Raw genomic sequence first — 19,187 nt, 5'->3', positions numbered from 1 at the left:
AGAGCATTTCTTTGCAGAAAGATCAATACAGGAAGAGTCTGCACAGCCAAAAAAAAAAAAAAAAAAAAAAACACCCACAAAAATTTGTCTGCAGGGAGATTCGAGGGAGATTCAAGACCAGGCAGCTCTCTCCAGTGCTGCACTTCCAGCGGGTCAGCACTGCTGCCTCTTCCTTCCCATCTTTTCTCTCCGAACTGGAATGCTGCATGCTTGTTTCCCTGTTTTATCATGTCTGGTTTTACCTTCTTAGATCATTCTTGAGAAGGGCTGTKCAAGGAAGGAACACTTTTCTACAGTAGTGCATTGCACGGGGTACCGAACACGGCAACAGTTTTGCAGCGGGGACAACCTGGTTTGCACTGGTATCACACAACAMATGTAATAATGGAAACCAAAAGCTTCTCAGCCTGCACAACATAACTAATTCACACCTACGCCTTGCAGARTACTACTATTTTAGTCTATACTGGGTACTCTACCCAATCCAGCCCAAAATAACCATCATTAACGATAATTTGTGCAAACCGTCTATTAAAAAAAGTGATTTTCAAAAAAAAAAAGTGAAAATAACCACATGACAGAAAAAAAACATGGCAGGGGAAAGTCAGTACAAGAGCTAATAATGTGACCTGCAGCAGCCAAGAGACAAAAGCTCACCAGAAGGAAGGAGCACAGAGCTCCTGAGCTGACTCCATTTTGCATCAAACAGAAGAGACAGAGAGATAAAACACTATTACCAGGACAGGGTTTTCTRCTCCTTAAACAGAGCTCATTTTTGCTTCAGGAAAAAAAAGCTTTATTAAGAACGGCATCATAAAAACTATAGAGGCATTCAAACCTTATAGACTTGTCCATATGTCCCATTTCCAACGACCTGCACCAGCTCAAATATTCCTGCAGGATCCTGCAAAAGAAGAAGAAGAAATAACATCATTTGAATCAAACCAAGCACTTCAAAAAGGAGCAGAATGGTTCACAATCAGAATGTCAACATCTTCGGCACTTCTACTGATCTCTACCAGATAAACAGGGACACAAGAGCAACCAAATGCAGCTGAAAGACATGCATTGCTTTAAAGTTTTCAGCCAAGTTGCTCCAAACTCTACAGAGAGCAACTCAATGAGGACTTGTAATGTGTCAATACTATTGACATCATAAATAAATGGAGATATGAGAAAAATATGGAAATTCAAGTGAAACAGCTAAGGTTTGCAATGCAACTTGGTGGTAGGGTAAGGAATAAAACTCTGGCTTCCTACACCTCAAAATCCTGAGCTGGTCTGGAGGCTGAGCTGCTGTCCTCTGCTGTGAAGCACTAAGGATCAGTAACATAAGAAAGAAAACCGAAATAATAAAACTGAAACATATCATATAAAGCAGCTGAGCCCAATTTCCTTACCAGAGGGAAATACTTCATCCCAGAGGAATCATAATACCAAATGCAAGCCGAGAACGCTCAATCGCCCTGCTCTACAAACACAACAAGGTGAATCTGACTGATGTATGCAAGTCTTGGCCTTGAACCCGAACTAGACCGCTGCTAATTTACACATGAGATTAACACGTCGGGCGTCCAGCGTGGCCCATGGATGACGCCGGCCCAAGCGCTGCGAGGCGCCCGCTGCCCTACGAGGAGGCACCGGGAGCCCCGGCCTGCGGCCAGGCCCAGGCCAGGCCGCACTCGCCGAGAAAGGCGTTGCTTCAGTTCAAACGCGCTCGGAAGATTTACATGGAACCATTAAAACACAAGAAACCAGTTGCTCGGTATCTGGCAGAGCCATTCGTCAGCCCAGCTCATTGCTTGGGATGATATCATTGAGAGATTTATATAAAATATTATTAATTCCATGTGTCAGCCTTACCACATCTGTTTCGGCAATCTGTCACACCAGTTGATGTTAATTGGTATTGAGGAGGGACGCGACAGCGACTAAAATTCCGTATCTCAGGAGCACAATTTCCACAACTGTGGCTGGAAAACATCTTTTTAAAGATGCAAAACTACTTCTCCATGAAAATGCTATCTTAATTATATTTTTATATATACTAAATTAATTTAGTTATTAACATATTTTTTTTTTCTTCCTCCTTGAAGTTCTCTCTTAAAAACTGTACCTGGTTTTAATCTTACTCTTCCTGAACTGTCAACCTCACAAGATTTTTTTTTGTTTTCATTAATATTTTCAAATCTAACTAATGATGCATTACCAGGCCCATGTGTTCCCTTTTTGACCCAGGCAATGGCTGCTCAGTCTCATTTGTCTCTTATTTTTAAGACAAAGTAGCAGGGCATGGCGGCCTAGACTTAGATCCCAACTCCTCTAGCACAAGAGGAGATGGATGAGACCGCTGGTGTGCAGAGCTGGKCACAGGCCAAGGGGGCTGCAACATGGGGATCTTGGTAAGCGCCTCGGCTTCCTCGCCACTTCTTCGCTTTCCACGGGTCTCGGGTAGGCACGAGCCGTACTCCTCGCTGGCGGCAGCGATAACCGCGTGGGTTGTTGGCGGGTGTCACCAAGCTGGGAGTCATGTGCGGCCGAGCCGTGTCCCGGCTTGCAGGCTGCCCCGGGACGTGTCTCCGTGTGGAGAACGTGCCGGATTCCTCCCCAGGCCATGGGCACCCATGTCTGGAGGAAGCTAAACTGCTTTTTTAAATTCCCACTGTGTGCCACTGTCCTGTGCACTCAGATACACCCTCCGTCCTCACTCTTTTATCCATCCTCACCTATTTATATAAATACGTGAATCTTATGTGCCCCAAGACCTACTTCCTCTCTCCCTCCAATCAAATCAATTCTGAYTTAACATCCCAATAGCTTGTTTCTCAAGGTTTCAAACACTTCCAGAAAGCAAACAAACCATTACCCAAATAAACACCTAAGTATATAGCTAATATAGCTAAAACCATACCCCTGCCCTTGCTAGCCAGCTAGGCTGTAACACTTCACGCTTGTGGAGCACTGGCTGCAGTCACTGCACTCGTGCATGTCCTTCCTTTCAGCCAGSGCTCAAGAGGAAGCAGAGCCTGCCATAAAAAATATTACTTTGGGCTCTGCCTTGGGTCCTTGCACTGCCCTTGCCTGCTTGGATACCAGCGCTGCATCCTYCACCAGCAAAGTCCTCACAACGGGCCAACTTCTTAATCATCTTGGAGCTCCTCGGCACTGTCCTGGCCGCAGGGATTCCTCCAGGCTGCCCGCCTTCCTCAGACACATGCCAAGATCCTGACCTGCGYATCCAGCACTTTAAGGTTAATTACTGTAATGGACTACACCATATGCTGGTCATCGTGCTTTCCTGCAAGTCATACACAGTGTCCGCTGGCCTGGTGGCACCGCCATCCCCTCCTGGGTGCCCTGAGGAGCCCTTATAAGCACCTTTTTTTGGACAACATCCGTGGGGCCCAGCCCCTCTCCGCCCTCGCTTCCCGCTACGCGCGAGCCCAGCCCGCAGCCAGTCGTGCCAAGCAGACTTCCTCCGGACGGACACGTTTTCCTTGCCCTGCCGAGGCTGRAGCCTGCAGCGCTCCGGAGCCTCTGGCAGGTTTCCGCACAGCTTCCAYGGAGCTGCTGCTGCTGCAAACGCACACCCACTTCTTATCAGCTACATAGGAAGATAAGATTCATCTGCTCGAGCCCAAAAACCCTTTCCACGTTTTATCTTGTCCCCTGAGCAAGGCCGGGGGGCTCAGGCCACCTTTTCAGGCGCGACCGACTCCGGCACCGCTCTGCATCTCGTGGGGGCTTGGGGCACCCTCCCGGCCCTGGGATTCAGCACAACTTTTTCCCAGCCTCTTTCTCTGATATTTTTAGCAAGCAGCTTCTTTCGCTCTTCCCATCCGGGACTGCCGGCATGTAGCACAGCCAAACTCTCCTCTCTTCTCCCCCTGCTTCCATAGCTCCCTGCTCCAGAAAAACCGACCGCGCTGGCCGGACGGGGCTGGCGACCGTCCTCCTCCAAGCGAGGAGAGCCSAGGGGAACCCAGGGGCATCGCCCTCTATCCCGGGAACTGCCGGCGGGCGCGACCGCTACCAGGGCTGCCTTTAGCATGGCCGAGATTTTGGATTCCCCTAAAAGCTGCAAAAAGCCACGGGAGCACGGTGCCAAAACTCCGAGCAAACCGGGTGACAACGACTTCTTTAACAAAAAAATTATTATAATAAAGAAGTCCCTGCGCGCACGCTCCATGTGTCCCCTTGCACGCCCGTTTCTCCCCGTTCCCCCGCGGGACCCGCAGCGCTGCAGCCGCCGGGCAGCTCCCGGGCGCGGCGCGGGGGGCTCCGCGGCACCTGCGCGCCCCGCGCTTACCCGCAGCGCCGCCAGCTCGATGCCGTCCAGGCTCCGCGCCGCGCACTCCCGGGCCATGGCGGGGCCGGGCCGGGCGCAGGTCGCGGCGGCGCGCGCGCGGAGGGAGCGCGCTCAGCCCGCGGCCCGGCGCGCGCGCACGCGGCCCCCGCGCCCGGCGCCCCGCGGCACCTCGGGCGCGGACATTTCCTCGGGAAAAAGTTTGCAAGGAAGTGACGTGCGCCGGGGGGGCCCGGCCGCGCGGGCTGCCGCTGCGCGGCGGCTGCGCCCCACGCGCGGCTCCCCACGCGCGCGGCCGGCGCCGAGCTGCTCCCCCCCCACACGCGTGCGCGCGGCCCTTCGCAACGGGGGGGGTGGTTTCTGACACGAGGCGCGGGGCTGTCCCGCGAGGGTCACGCGTGGGGACACGCAGCGCTGCCAYGCACGGCCCCGGGGACACGCGGTGCCCGCGCCGGGGCTGCCCAAGGGCACAGGAAGGGCTGTCCGAAAAGTGAAATTAAAAGCATCCCGTAAAACATAAAAATGGGAGGATAGGCTTAGGGCRTTATTTCTTAAAATAAATAAATACAATTAAAAATATCATATATGAAAGCTATAGATCAAAGGTGGCTCTGTGCTAAARGTGTATCCTGGAGCCCCATAAGGGCAAAGCTGTGCCCCTTTCACATAACCAGTAASAGCAGAGTGTGTGTCACCCCTTGCAGCCCCCTCCAGCACTTGTGGATGCAGCCCCGGGGTGACCAGCCCCACACGGGGACCGAGGCAGGGGACAGCCTGGAGCAGCCCCAGRACACGAGGAGCAGCCTTGGGGGCGAAGGGGCCCCGCGCTGGAGTCCCGCTCCGGGGAACCAGTGGCAGAGCAAAACCTGCACGGAAGCGCAGGGAAGGGGCCCGTCGCTGTGAGCTGCTGCCCRCCACGGAGCCCTCACCCTGCAATTACGGGCACGGAAAGAACAGACCGAGCGGGAGGCGAGGGCTGGGGGGGGGTAACTCTTTCAAAATTAAAGGGGAAAAAAAGTGGAAATACAGATTACTGAGCTAAAGTCCTTGAACGCTCCCCTATGATCCTTGGAGCCAGGAAGCTGGCCAAGATCTTGTCCCCACGCAGTAAAAGTGAGCAAATTCTGAATCACTGTTTTTACAGTCACAGAGGTGCAATCCAGCCAGGGCGGCCGTGGTGTTTTCATGCCATGGCGAGGGCTGCGCCAGCAGCTGAGTGACAGAGTGTTGAAATTAAGTCATTTGGCAATTTCCCCGAAAAGAAACGCTGAGGCGTCATTCAGCCACAAAATTATTACTTTTAAATAGCACACGGTGGGTGCGTGAGCCGCCCGCTGCCCGTCCACCTGAGGGCCGACGCGGGGCGTGTGTGACAGAGSCGAGGCCGCCTTGGAGCACGAGGCTCTCCGAGGAACTGAACCTACGCAGCGCAGCTCTCGCGACCTGCCGAAGTCGGCACGCGGTGACTGCAGCCCCAGGCACCGGCTGGACAGTCCCGGCCCTGGCATCCCCTTCCCATGGGCCCAGCAAAGCCRGGCGCCAGCGCTTCCTGCCTCACATAAATCCATCAGGAACCTTCATGCTCTGCTGCTTCTCACACTCCCCTTCTCTCTTCCCTACCCTTTGGGTTGTCTTTTGTCTCCTGCCGCTTCCAGCTTCCTTCCTGCTTCCCCGGTGGGGGCTGCTGTGAAGCTCATGGGCCTCATCCACCAAACACCCTCCACCTCTCACTCCCTCCTCCATCTTCCCAGGGTTCTTCCCTTAAATTACCCCTCTTGCTTTGCTCATCACCCCTAACCTCTATGGTGGAAACCACACACGTGGACAGAGCTGACCCTGCCCTCCCTAAAGCTAAGGGCCCTGCTCACGTTGGTTGAAGATATTTCACAGACTCCTCCTGCAGCCAAGCCAACGATGACCGTTTCTCTGATACCCATCAATAAAACCTCATCAATGAGCTGTCCTTTGGGCAGGACGCCTATTTGCTCCCTACGCAGCATATCCTGGTGGATCTCAGCACCATCCAGTCAAAACCTGGGTCCCATGGGAGCACGCAGGGTCCCCATCAGCACCACCCTGCGAAGGACATTGCTCAACCCACAGTCAAGTCACTTTGGGTGTTTTTGACCCTTTTGTGATACGAGGCTGTCGAACAACCCTGGGCAGCAGGGAGAAAAGCAGGGGCTGCAGAGTAAAACCCAAATGCAGAGTCACTCGTGCTGCCTTGCTGCACTGCAAGGTAAGTGCAAGGAGGGAGCTACGGCTCCCYGGCACCTCTGCTGAAAGGCTCCTTTTAAAAAACTAGGCTGCCTGGTAGTGATTTTGTAGGCAAAGCTCAGTGCGTCCTTGCTACATGTTTTACCACCAAAACCCCCCATTCATCTCAGGAACAATAAAAGATGAAGAGAATCCCTTAGCACAAGTTCAATCAGAAAATGTAAAAAACACATCAGGTAACAGCATGCTGGTATGGTGCCCAACACCAGTGTGSTGTTCAACAGCAAGAGGCAAAAAGCTCTGCAGCCAAATCAAAAAAACGAACAAAAAAATTCCCAAACACAAAAAAACAGTGTCCTCCTCTCTGCAGAACTCGCTGAACTTGAGTTTGAACCCCTAACCAACCGTCCTGCTGTGAAACTGCCCTAGCCACATGTGACGCCCAGAAAAGGAAGAGGTGGTTAAAGATGAGGCTTGAAATGACACTCTGGCTTGCTTCGTTTAGCCCTGTTTACGCTGGGATGTTGGCTACAGGTGTGAGCAAATGTGAAGTTGGCAGAAAAATAATTCAAAAAAAAAAAAAAAAAGTCACAGAACAGGATTTCCTGCCTGCAGGAAATCATCAGTTTCTTAACCATTGGTTTCAGCCTGAATTAGACAAATGGATGCTTTGCAACGTTTCTGGATTCTGTAAATTCAGATAGCAAATTTGGAACTGTAAATTCAGATAAATTATCACTTGGAAAACACGGGGGTGCACAGRATCTGCTCCATGGAATCGCATGCTGAGGTTGCCCTGGGAAGTGGATGTTCCTGCCACTTCCATGGCCGTGGAGCAGCAAGGCTCACGCCACGTCGGCAGCTCTGGAGCCAGCTCCCTCCGAGCCCTTCCAGCACGTCTGGCATCCAAGTTCCAGCCCTCCACGAGGGAGCCGGGGAGCCCCAAAGCGCCAATTCGGCTCCTGCTCCGGAGCGTGGAGGTAAATCCCGCTCCCAGCTCCTTGGCGCAGAGCCCAAGCCCAGCACGTGGGCTGCAGGATGCTGTCCTGTGCCCGTGCCAGAGGAAAGCAGGATCCCTGCACACACCAGCTTTCCCTGCCACTTGATCATTCCCCAAGAGCGGTTATTTTGCTGGAAAGTTTCAGATCTTCTGCAAGGAAGCTGCCTTCTGCCAGCCCAAGAGGTGTCTGCAGCCGGGCCRGGGCAGAGTCCAGGGCTCAGGCATCAGCCCCTTGCTTCCCAAGAGCCCTTCAGAAAATCCCCCATGGGGTTTGTTTTTTGGACAGATTGAAGATTTTAGATCTCCCTTCAATGTGTCTTTAGGGCAAGCCCTAAGGTGCGAGGCAGTGAGGTAACAGTGAGGCCCATAAAAGCTCCTGGTAATTGCAGCTTTTCCCTCCCCACGCCTCCCAGCAGCACCGCAAGCTCTGCCCGGGTCCTTCAGCCCATCTTTTTGCCTCCCTAATGCTTCAGCAACCACTTTGTCCTCATTTGGTTGCACCAAAACCAAACATCTGTTATCCACTGATTACAGCAGAGTCAGTGGGTGGCAACAGCCAGCATCGCATCCAGCCCAGCACCCATCCATCAACAGGGTCCCTGGCTGCCACCCGAATCGTTTCTCTTTACAGCATCACCCTGGAAGTGATTTATYGTCACTAATGGTTTTTTATGAAGTCCTGGGGTACAAAGTCTCTGCTGCTGAAAATCTTAAGTAGGCCAGCCACTAACTTTAGAGTTTTCCCTCTCCATTGCTAATTATAGTAGGGTTCCTTGCCATGGGTGACTCGGGAAGAGGATTACACCCTGCCAGAACCGTGCCGGATTGCACAGAGCCTGGGAATGCCGTTGTGCTGGCACATGTGTCCCAAGCGGCGGTATTCCCACAACACACTCAATGAGCATTATTTGATGAACACAGAAGCACAGAGAATTTACAGTTTATGGTACAATTTATCTCAGTGGGGGAAAAAAAAGAAAAAAAAGAGGGGAAAAATCCCTTTGGATTGCAGAGGTGGTGGGAAATTTAGGTTTTAGGCCACAGACACCCAGTAATTTAGATTTCTATTTAACTAAAAAAAAAAAAAACAAACAACTTTAAAGTGAGCAGATAAACAACCCCTCTGAAAGGCCACCTGCTTTATTCCTCAGTATTTCTCTGCTCATCCCTGCAGCTCTCCGAGATCAGGACGACGCCTTTTGTTTCCAGTGGACTTTTTTTTGGATCAGCCCCTGAATATTTCTCATGCTTTCTTCTAGTTGACCTGAAGAGAATTCCACTGTTACACTTTCTTCCAAGCATATTAGGATGGGGCCAGAAAGCAATATTTAAATCTTAATCTGGCTTCAGATTTACGCTGCACAGAGCTCGCTGGGGTTGGTGCTGCAGGATGGGGTTACTGCCTTTAGTAAACCGGGAATAGCAGAAATCCCGACAAGCTAAGCAAAGCAGTCATTCCACATACAATTGTCGGTAGCACATACAGTAGTTTCCAGATCTTTGAAAAAAATTAATAACTTTTTTCCCCCCCAGTTCCTGGCAGCCACCATAGTTCAGTTTCACAGGATATCCAAAACGAGACCAAACCGCTTCCTTTCCAAGGGATTCCTGAATGGATAGGCACGTTGGAAAAAGTGCCTCTTACTCCTCTAATCACAGCCAGGACGTCCAGCTCATTTCCYGGGGTAACATTTAAAGCCAGGTCTCCCCAAACCCTCGCGGTGGCTCTGCCGGGACCGCCTTTCCCTGCGGAGCCAGGCGGCATCGTGCAGCGGCCCCTCGCACCCAAGGAGCGGGAGAAGCCCCTTCCCCTCTTCCCTGATAACCCCCATTCACAGCRTGACCCCAGGCTCCGGGATATTGTTCCAGCGCTGCCATTCCCCCTGTCTCAGGCAACACTCGGCCGCTGGAAGTTTCCTGTTTCCTTTCAGGCCCGTTCGCTTCCCTACTATCCCAGCCAGCAGCCAAGCAAGTCGTTTCAGTGAGAAAAAATCCRTTTTTCTCTCCGTGGACTGCTGCTATTTTGCATTTTTGCCTTTCAGGCTCTCAGTCCAAGTAACTGCGTGTGATTTCCGACAGTAACTCAGGAATCATACAAATAACTGCCCCCTCATGTGAATGCTGTTTCCACTGTGTTTTCTCCTATTAAAACTTTGCCCACTTGGATTTTCCTTCCTTTCCTATCAGAGGGAGAAATCTGCTYGGAGAATAAACCTGGTGCCTGAACGTCAACATGGGATCTGCACAGCAAGATAACACCCCTGCAGAAAGGCCTGGCTTGCACATTCTGCAAAAGAGCACGATGATTTACTGAAATAAATTGAACTCAAATTTAATATTACTATTTATATTACATGACTGTTCATACAGGTATCTGCCTATCTAGGGTTTTTTTCACTGCCCTCCTCTAGGACGATTAGCAAAGTTATTTCTGCAGGGATCCATTCAAAGGGACAACCGCTTTAAAAGCTTTGCAAGGAACAGTAGCTATATGTTAGTAGGTCATCGGATCCCAATGGATTTTATGAATACCATAATGAATTTCAGCCCAACATCTGTCTACTCTCTGAAACAGATGCAACTCTGGGAAGAAAAAAATAGCTGCTGCCTCTTCTCAGGCAGATTTCTCAGTAATAAAATCCAAATATAAAGCAAACTGACGCAGCACAGTTTCACTGCTACCACGTTACACTTATCAGTCAAAACATTGTGGGGCACACTACCAATTTCTGCTGTGAATTCCAGACAACTTGTGGTATCTTCTCTGCCCGACAGAGGTTTTTCGACTTTAGAGAAGGGAAAGAAAATAAATAGGGAGGCTTTTGCCAGCCAAAAGCTACCCTGGGATGACTCAGATCAGAGTTCCTTTTTGTCTAAACCGCTAAGTTTGATGGTTAGCCAAGGAGGAACTTAAATCTGAACTACCCATGGTTTGGGGAAAACACAAGATAAGTATCATTTTAATTTTGAAAAGGACACCAGGCTTTGGGTTTGTGCCCTCTCCTCCAAAAGAGGAATTCCAGTGCGGGGATGATCTCCATACTTCAAAAAACAGGACAAAGCTTCTTTAAGAGAGAGTCACATGCCAGTCTGGGTACATTCTCAGTAAATTAAACAGATTTGCTCAGTTCTGTTGCAAGTCTAACCTGTGCCTCACAAGATTACACAATTTCGAGCTTGCAAGAAGCCTGCTTTGTTGCTTAAGTCGCACTTACATAGCTGCGCTTCCTTTCTTACTTCTCCTTTTCTTAGTGCAGAAATATGTAAAAGAGGAAAAGAGGAACTGCAGCTCATGAACCCTCCTTCTGCCCTTGGAACAAAAACTGGCCTCTGTGACCTATTAACCAGCTTCAGGAAAGTCTCCTCTGCCCACTCCCATTTCTGTTCAGTTCCAGGCTGTTTTACGCTGTTTTTCATCTCAGTACTTTGTCAGCTTTGAACAYTTCAAACACGTTTGGATGCTCTAGTGCAGCACCTGAGCCTTTTAAACCCTCTTTTCCTCAGGGGAACCACTGCTCTCTCTTTGGGGTGTTGCCTACTGCTTTTTGGGGGGTTTTGAGGGGAGAGGCAGTTTTTTAAGTGCTAGATGGGAAAGTCAAAGGGAATCTTGCTTGAGCCATGAGCAACAGCATCTTCTTCCAATACTAACTCATAAATATGTCCATTCCTTTTCCTGCACAGCCTTGCCAGCCCTATCTAAACATTCCCTATCTTGTATATTTATAGCCAGCATAATCACTTCCAGCCAAGTCTCCAATAAGTCCGTATCAGCCTGCTCTGCCTGCTGATGGCCAGGATGGCTCCTAAGGGCTGCCAGGATTTTCCCTGCACATCCAGTTTCACGTTCTACGGGAAAGCAGGGGTAGCTGCATCCACCTCGGTGCTGCCACTGGGAGCAGAGACTGCAAAGGGTTTAAAAATTAAATCAAAGTTGTTTGGTGGCTTAGGAGGGACTGGAAGCCTCTGTGCACCATGTCGCAGTCACAGCTGTTTAGCCATGGAAGTTCAGTGGGTAGGGAACGAGCAGGCACATAACCCGGATCCTGGAAGCAGCGCTGATCTAACAGCAGCATGTGCTGCTACGTGCGCCCTGCGGTGCCACGCAGGGGCTGTGACACGGACCCCTTCCCACACCAGCACCGTGGACACCCCTGCCCCAGCAGAGAGGGCCAGGGAAGGGGCTGCAGTTCTCATGTAGCTCCGGAGAGATGGACCCCAGAGCAGCAGCTCCACACATCACCTAAAACATGCCCTGAATTTGGATTCAGCACAAAGAAGTTGTACAAAAACTAAAAACTTYGGGTCAAAGCATCCTACTGTACCCGTTTTGAAGAGCTGAAGCTCTTACCTTATTAAGAGAGAGGTGACTATATATTTTCTCCTAAGGAGAAAATAGCAGGCACTTGAATCACAAGAGAGATAATGAGAACCAGCAGCTGAAGCAGAAACTAGACAGCTAGACAGGAGAGGAGGGAAAAAAAGAAGTAGAAATAAAGGTCCCGCGCTGGAACTGGAACAGCCTGGTTGGTGTCCATGTCTCACAGGGGCTCAGATCAGCCTCGGCAGCCCCTCACCGACACCGGCCCAAATCAGGGGTGGACGAGAGGTGCTGCRCGAGCCCAGCACCGCGCGCCGGCACCCCGGTTAAACCGTTCCCTCCGGAGGCTCCCGCTTGCTCTGGGGCCGAGGCTCAGCAGAGCCCCAACRGGCTCCCTGTTGCCTATCCAGGCTTAGGCTTCCAGCAGGGAGCACGGGGCATTTAAGCTAGCTTCCCTTTCCACAGCAGCTCAAGCGCTTTGAGGAGTTCAGCTCCATAACCCAATTAAGCGCCGTAACTCCGGGAGCCCTTGTACCTTTGTCGAGCGGTTTGCACGTTCGTGCTGCGTTACTGAGCAAGAACTGATTTCACACAGCCCAGCACTTTACCGCGTCACAGGCTGAGCCATCCCAGGCGGAACCAGCAAGTCCAGAGTCCCGCCAAAGCCGATCCGGATGTGCCGCTCCCACGGCCTTGCTCCTGCGAGCTGCTTCTTGAAAGCTTGGGAAAAGCCAGTTTCACTTTTATTCCTTCCCTTCCCGGAAGCCTCAGCTTTTATAGGTTATAGYGCAATGGATGGACCTTGGCCCATGAGCTCACAAATCCCATGCCCTGAGAGGGAAAACAGACGGCCCCTGTCCTCCCTCATCCACAGGCCATGGTGGGGCAGGAAGACACAGCCGCATGTCCAGGGTCCCATCAGAGCCAGCAGCGCTGCTGGATATGGAAAAAGCACCACTTGAGTCTCAGCCCAGGGCCCTAGCTGCCCTTATGGTCTTTTCCCCTTTCATTCACTTTAAAAGATGGAAAACGTTAACACAGTCATCTGATATTTGACTACGAAAGCTTACAGCCAAGCCTTGCAAGCAGGGGTAGTTCTTGCTTTCAAGCAAACAAATCAGCAGGATCTTGAAAGCCAGAAAGCCACATCATAAGATTTTCTGCAGATCTGTCACYAGGCCTCTTGGCTTCCTCTAGGACATATCTCACATCACTTTATGCAACATATATTTAAGAAAGTTACTGCAGACTCTTCCAAATGCTGTAACTGTCACTGTCCTGGACACTCTGGCAATTAATAAGCCTACATCATAACAGAGTGCTAAGAGACACAGTTTTAAGCTTCCRATCAGGAAAATTAACATGCCTCGATAGCAGGACAAGTCAATAAACTGTTGTGGATTAACTTGCAGCAACCACAGAAGCTTCTCTCTAATTAAAAACCTCCACCAGCTGCCCAGACTTTTTTCAGGGAATGCAGCATCATTTTGGAGCAATAAGACACAGTTGCCTGCGTACTCGAGGTCAGGCACATGCCTGTGCCTGGAAAGGAGGAGGGACATCAGTATTATGGGAAGGGCAGCCTTGCTCCCTTAGCTGAGCAGCATTGGCCATGGCCGGGCTACCAGGTCAACATCTTTGCTGCTTCTCAAAGAGCAGCAGACCCATGTTCAAATGGGGATCACTGTTCCATCTAMCAGCCTCAGAAACTGCCACCACAGCCTGCTCTGCTGTCACCACCCCAGCAGGTGCCCCCTGCCCTGGCTCACCTATGGGGTGACTCCTTTGCAGCACTGGCTCTTGCTCCAATAGCGCTTCCAGTACAGGAGRAGCATCTGCCCTCCTAGTTGCAGAGGAAACATCAATGCCACCAGCCTAAACCATGAAGGGCTAAAAGAGACAACCCCTGATGAGTCTCAGGTGAGGCCAGGCAGTGACCATGGGGGAAAAAGCTGCCCCCAGAGCCTCAGGTGGGGCTGGTAGAGCAGATAGTGCAGGTGTGGTGGCCTTCCCTAGACTCCTACCTGTACTGTGGTGGACTTGCTGGGTTTAGCTTCTTCTCTACGCACCTTCCTCACAGGRGACATGGGAATGTCTCCAGGCTCCATCCTGCTTCCTCCAGAGTACCCTGATCCCTGGGATTCACGGCCTTGTCCCCAGCTCTGAGGAGGGGRCAATCCTCCTTGCCAGGCCCATCCCACTCCATCCGCCCACATTCCYGTTCCGTCCCTTCTCCATCTGCCCCTGCCAGCCTGCAATGGGACACGTGGGCAGCAGTTCCGTGCTCCTGGACAACCCTGCACACACCTCCTTGCAGCGGTGCGTGTTACACGTCTGGCTCTGCAGCACCAAGAGCACTTCCAACTTTTTTCCTAGGGTTGTGCTCATTTTTGAGTAAATAAAGAAAAAATCCATGAAAGCTGTTTGGTAAACTACAATATTCAAAGCTTTCCTTCTTTTTTCCTGGACCAAGGCTACCCACAAAAATGGATTGTTTTTTTTCTCCTGTCCAGACATGTCTTCCTGCTCAGCCAGATAATAATTTGCTTCACTTTTGTGTGGGTGTATGGGCTTGTGTTTTCCCTTGACATTTGTGTGAGCAATACAGCGAAAGCYTGGGTTTTGTATGTTCCCTATTTGCTTTTGGGCTTCTTTTGAGGAGTCTCCTGTCCTGAKGTTAGCTATGTTTTTTCAGTCATATTTAATCCCTTTTGTGACCACCTCTCCTTTTCTGATGCATGTGCTGCCATTAAATAACCTAATTTCCCCATCACAACTGCTGAGAGGATCATCATTTATCCCATTTTTTTGTCTTTGCTGTGTCCCTTTGTATAGTTATTCTTCATCTAGATTGGGAGGGCCTGCTAGTCCTTTCATGAMTCTTATTTTTTCCACATGTCCAACAACTGAGAATAAGAAAGTTTGCAAGGATGATCCTTACTTGGCCAGCATTTCTAGCGCATTCTTCTTTTTAACCTTTTGAGAGCATTTTCTGTGGTTTTATCCCACTAATTTATTAGAAATGAAACCAGAGGCAATAGGGAAGGACAAGCAGGAGGCTGAGCCCTGGGGTTACTGTGCTCTGGGCTGTGCTGGGGGCTGTCACTGAGACGTGTGTAYGGAAAAAGGTGACTGGATTTCAGTCAAGTTGTGACCCAACTGCAGTGGGCTCAAGGAGGAGGCTCCTTGTGGACAATGTGCTGCACCTCCAGTCTCTGATAGTACAGAGTGGGCTTGGTTTGGGATTTCAGCTCACTTAAAATTGCTGAAATATTTGATGTTGTACCTATATAAAATTGGGGTACTACTAAAGGTGTCAAACTAAAAATATGACTAGTGACTCCCCTCAGCATTCAAAGGAATCACRAAGTCTCTCAAACCACATCACACTAATAGGCATAATTACAAATACACCAACCCCCTTTCTCCCAGGTATCCTCTGTCCTTTGCAGAAGCCATTGGATCACCTGAAACAAAATGCTCCATGTTACTACAATCTTCCTTTCAAGCTCCCCAGGTTAATAGGGCAAATTCTGCTTTAGAGAAATCAGGTCAGAACCCTAGTGCCTACATTGACTTACCTCTGGCTTCACCATGGTGAATTTACAGCAGTTCCATTATTAAATTCAGCTGTCCCCTGTTCTGGCAAATTACCGCTCCCCTCCCAAAAGAGGCATCTCAGCTGGAAACCTTTATTCCATCATCTCAGCCCCTGCCTTCCCCCTCCAACTTAGCAGGCTGTGATTTCCTGTGGGGAGGCAGAGCTTGGGTGTGTGGTGCTGTGACATTGCTCTGGATAACGTCATCAAGGCTACGTGTGGCACCTGAGCACCTTTACCTCCCYGCACGTACCTGAAATCTTTCACCGTGTCCTGACTGCCTGCTCAGGGGTTAGTCACTTCCTCCACGGCCTGTAGGGAGAGAGTAATGGTAAAGAAATGTTGCTGTACGCTAGCAAGTCTGTTTGTGGAGGCTCGCTGCTCACACACGTGCCTAATTAATATGACTCCAGAGGAAAACTTCCCAGGCTGCTTGCTAGAGTCTGATCTTTGGGGTCATTAGACTTTTCATCTGGTTGCTTGGGGGGGGGGTTAGTCAGGCTTAAGCTCCTGAAATAACCAAGTACCGTATAGTGTAATTTCTAATTGCTGCAGTGAGCTCCGCTACCCCAGCCTGCACTGCTGGCTGCCTGCAGCAGCCTGTGCCACGCAGCAAATGAGTTGTGCAGCACGAGGCACAAGGCGAGCACAGAACCTGCAGCAAAATCACGTCACCTCCGTGAGGGCAGCCTGGGCACGGGGCAAACCCGGCAATGGAGACCAGCCCAGGGCGCTGGAGGGCACCGAGGGGCTTTGGCTCTGGCGGTGCTGGCCCGGGCACAGCCGGGAAATAGTTTGTCTTGTTTTGATGTGGCAGCTCTGTGATCAGCACTGAATTTCCCGTGGGGCTGATGGCTCTTGAGCCCCCCATGCCCTGGATGGATGGCTGATGCTCAGAGGTGTCCCCGTGCGCCCCATCAGCAACCCTGTGTGGACGTGCTGCTGCAGCCACCTCATCTCTCCGCTTTCTGCCTCCTCTTCTAGCAGCTGCCTGCACAAATCACTCCTGTTCTCTCAGGCTCTTCCTTCCCCGTCCTCCTAATTTGTACTTTACAGTCTTCCTGTAAAAATAACAAGAATCAGGCTTCTAAAACGAAGAAGTTTCTCTGAGGAGCTTCTGTGCTTTTGCTATAATCACTCCACATGCTCCTCTGACAATTCCCGTGACCTTATTTCTCCAAAAAAAGTCAAACAAAAGAGAAAAAAGCGGAAAAAAAAAGAGACAACTCCCATCATCCTTCAAGTCTCTGTAGAGCTCTTCACATGCTGAAGGAGCAGCCTGAGCTGCCAGCTCTGTATCTGGAGCTCTTCTCAATACATGTTTGTTAACCCTCTGGGTACAATGGATGCCGAGAATTATTCTTTCGTAACGTTTGTTTGGCTGCCAGAAAGGAAAATGATGAGCAGCTCAGAGGTTACGTGTGCTGGGCTTTGCAAGAGGAGCCTCGGTGGGGCTGCTGCTGCTCTGCTGGCGGTGGGAGCTGAGGGGGTACCCGCTGACAAGTCCCTGTCTGCTAATAGCAGTGCTAGTCCGGCGTCCTCTCCAAGGACCTCAGTCTTATAAAGGCATGTAAGATGATGGGCTTAGCGCAGCACAGTCACCACTTAAAGAAATGGATTGAAAACAGACTGCTACATTAATTCCTGCTGTTGTTTCCATTAGCATCTTCTTCCAACTGGTAGTTTCTYACCGCAGCACAACCTTTTGGGTAGGATTCAACTCGGTTTGGGCCCTCAGGAATCGGGCACCTCAGTTTCGGAGCCCTCACGTAGCTGTCGCAGCAGATCTGCCCCGTACCCCTGGCACCCCTTGGACACAGAGTCCCCAGGCTGGTGCCCACCATGACCAGTAAGGTGTCCACGATGGCATCATGCGTAAGGGGCRAGTCTGCCAAGGACAAAGGTGGGCCACCAAGTGCATCACCAGTCAGCTGTCCCTCTCCAGGAGAGTGCACCACCAGTCACCTCTCCCTTTCATTCCGCAATGAGCTGCCGGCTCTGCATTCCCGAGGCGCCGGCGGAGCGGTGCGGGCACCCGGGTGGCCACGTTGCAAGAGGAGCTGGCTCAGAGGGGTGGCCGAGGGCTCTGTGCCCACCTCGCAGCTCTCCTGGGCACCTGGCACTGCCGCAGCACCGATGCCGTCTCYGCTCGTTACGCTGATGGGGTTAGCAGTGAAGTCTGAACTTCGCTCAGCTTTCCCCACAGTTTGGCAGTTGAAGAGCCCAGCTCTGATCCGGGTTCAGGCTGGTTGTTAGGTTTAAATGATCCTCCCATCCAATTTTTTTCCCCACTGTCTCCTTTTGCTACTACTTGCCCAGCAGTAGCAAGAACTTGCTGGGCCGGTCTATCTGGAGTTATTGATCCCTTAGCAGAAACGTCGGTTTATCAAGCATCTGCAAAACTGATTTCTCACAACCTGTTTTCTCATGACTCATGGTTCTACCCACAAGCCCAAACCCTCCGTTTTGTGCCAATTCCCACCAGGATTCCTCCCAGAGGGACAACCTGCTGGGACACTGCTGGTCTGGGAGAGCAGGGGGCGGCCCCAGCTCCACCCGGGATTTTTGGCAGGATCTGGAGCAAACTGGACCCTGTTTTCTACTTGCTAAAATGAGGATGAAAACATTTCTCTAGCCCACCGAGGTGTTAGATTAATTGTTTCATGATCACAAGGCTTTTGATATCCTTTAATCAAAGAACTGTTTGGGATTTTAAAAGCTGTTATTATTTGTGGAAGAGATGTTAGATCTCTGTGCAGAGCCTAAGCAGAATACAGACTCTGTTCCCCTTTCATGTTTTTGGGGGATTATGTATTAAATGCTCCCTTTTGGGTGCCAGCAGAAGTTACCTTTAAGCCATATATACATGCTGATTAGAATAYACACTGCTTTAAAAGCTTCTTCACATCTCATTACACCTCTTCTTGAGTCTTCTCAAAAGAGACTAATTTACATTAAGTCTAGGCCACATCAGGGTCTGGATTTCTCATGAAAATACGCCTTGGTAGTAAAAGCAAAGCCCCTTATGTTCCCTGCATGAGAATCAAGACGTTCTCCTCCACAGCATAAATCCCAAGGCCGTGCTCTGAATCCCAAATAGTTTGGATTTATACAGGAACGAGCAGCACGATTCTTCCTGTGACAATTTTCATTTCTACCCGGCTTTGCCTGTGTTTCTCCCATAGAAAAGGGCACAGGACACTTCACAAATCATGAGGCTCCACCGTCCACACGGCTCTCGGTCCCTTCACGTCAAGGAGGGTYATTATTTATTTCTTCTGCCGCTTGGTCTGTAGCCGTGCAGTGACACCGCAACACAGTGCAAGTGCTGACGGGTCGCGATCCGCTCCTGCTGKTTTGTATGTAAATGACAAACATCCTGGCAGGGATTCATAACTGTCACCTTATATTTCTTTTAGTTTTAGACGTTGTTTTAGTTTTCTTTGCAGTCTCCTCATTAGCCTCTGTTCTGAATATCTCCAGTGACTATTTGGAGGAAACAAGGCAGGAACCAAGCCGGACACGGATGCAGCCGAGATGCCCTCCGAGGCACCGGGGCCGGGCACCAGCGCACAGGCACCCGCGGGCACCAGAGCCGCCCAGCTCGCCTGGCGCCCCAGCAACGGCAGTGACTCCGATACTCGGCAGTGACTCCGATACTCGGCAGTGACTCCGATACTCGGCTCTTACTCTGTTACTCAGCAGTGACTCTGTTACTCAGCAGTTGCTCCGACACTCGGCAGTAAC

At 50.7% G+C, this 19,187-nt stretch overlaps 1 protein-coding gene across 2 annotated transcripts in view; it reads right to left on the bottom strand.

Moving 5' to 3' along the window:
* The window catches only part of NRK (Nik related kinase), an 89,751-nt gene extending 76,085 nt beyond the window's left edge, over positions 1-13,666 (bottom strand). The window contains exons 1-2 of one of the 2 annotated variants that reach the window (XM_026038956.1): positions 13,611-13,666; positions 839-904 (exon numbers count right to left, since the gene is read on the bottom strand). The gene's annotated coding sequence lies outside the window, so the exon portion shown is untranslated. Of the gene's footprint in view, positions 1-838; positions 905-12,376; positions 12,387-13,610 lie in introns of those variants that run through there. The other variant, XM_026038958.1, reaches the window with a different exon arrangement.
* Positions 13,667-19,187: the final 5,521 nt, after the last annotated feature.

Source organism: Nothoprocta perdicaria, unplaced genomic scaffold, assembly GCF_003342845.1.
Source record: "Nothoprocta perdicaria isolate Ctin4 unplaced genomic scaffold, notPer1 scaffold_22, whole genome shotgun sequence".
In the NCBI taxonomy this organism is placed as follows: Eukaryota; Metazoa; Chordata; class Aves; order Tinamiformes; family Tinamidae; genus Nothoprocta; species Nothoprocta perdicaria.
The sequence above is the reverse complement of the archived record's forward strand: the minus strand, read 5'-3'. Positions and strand labels throughout refer to the sequence as shown.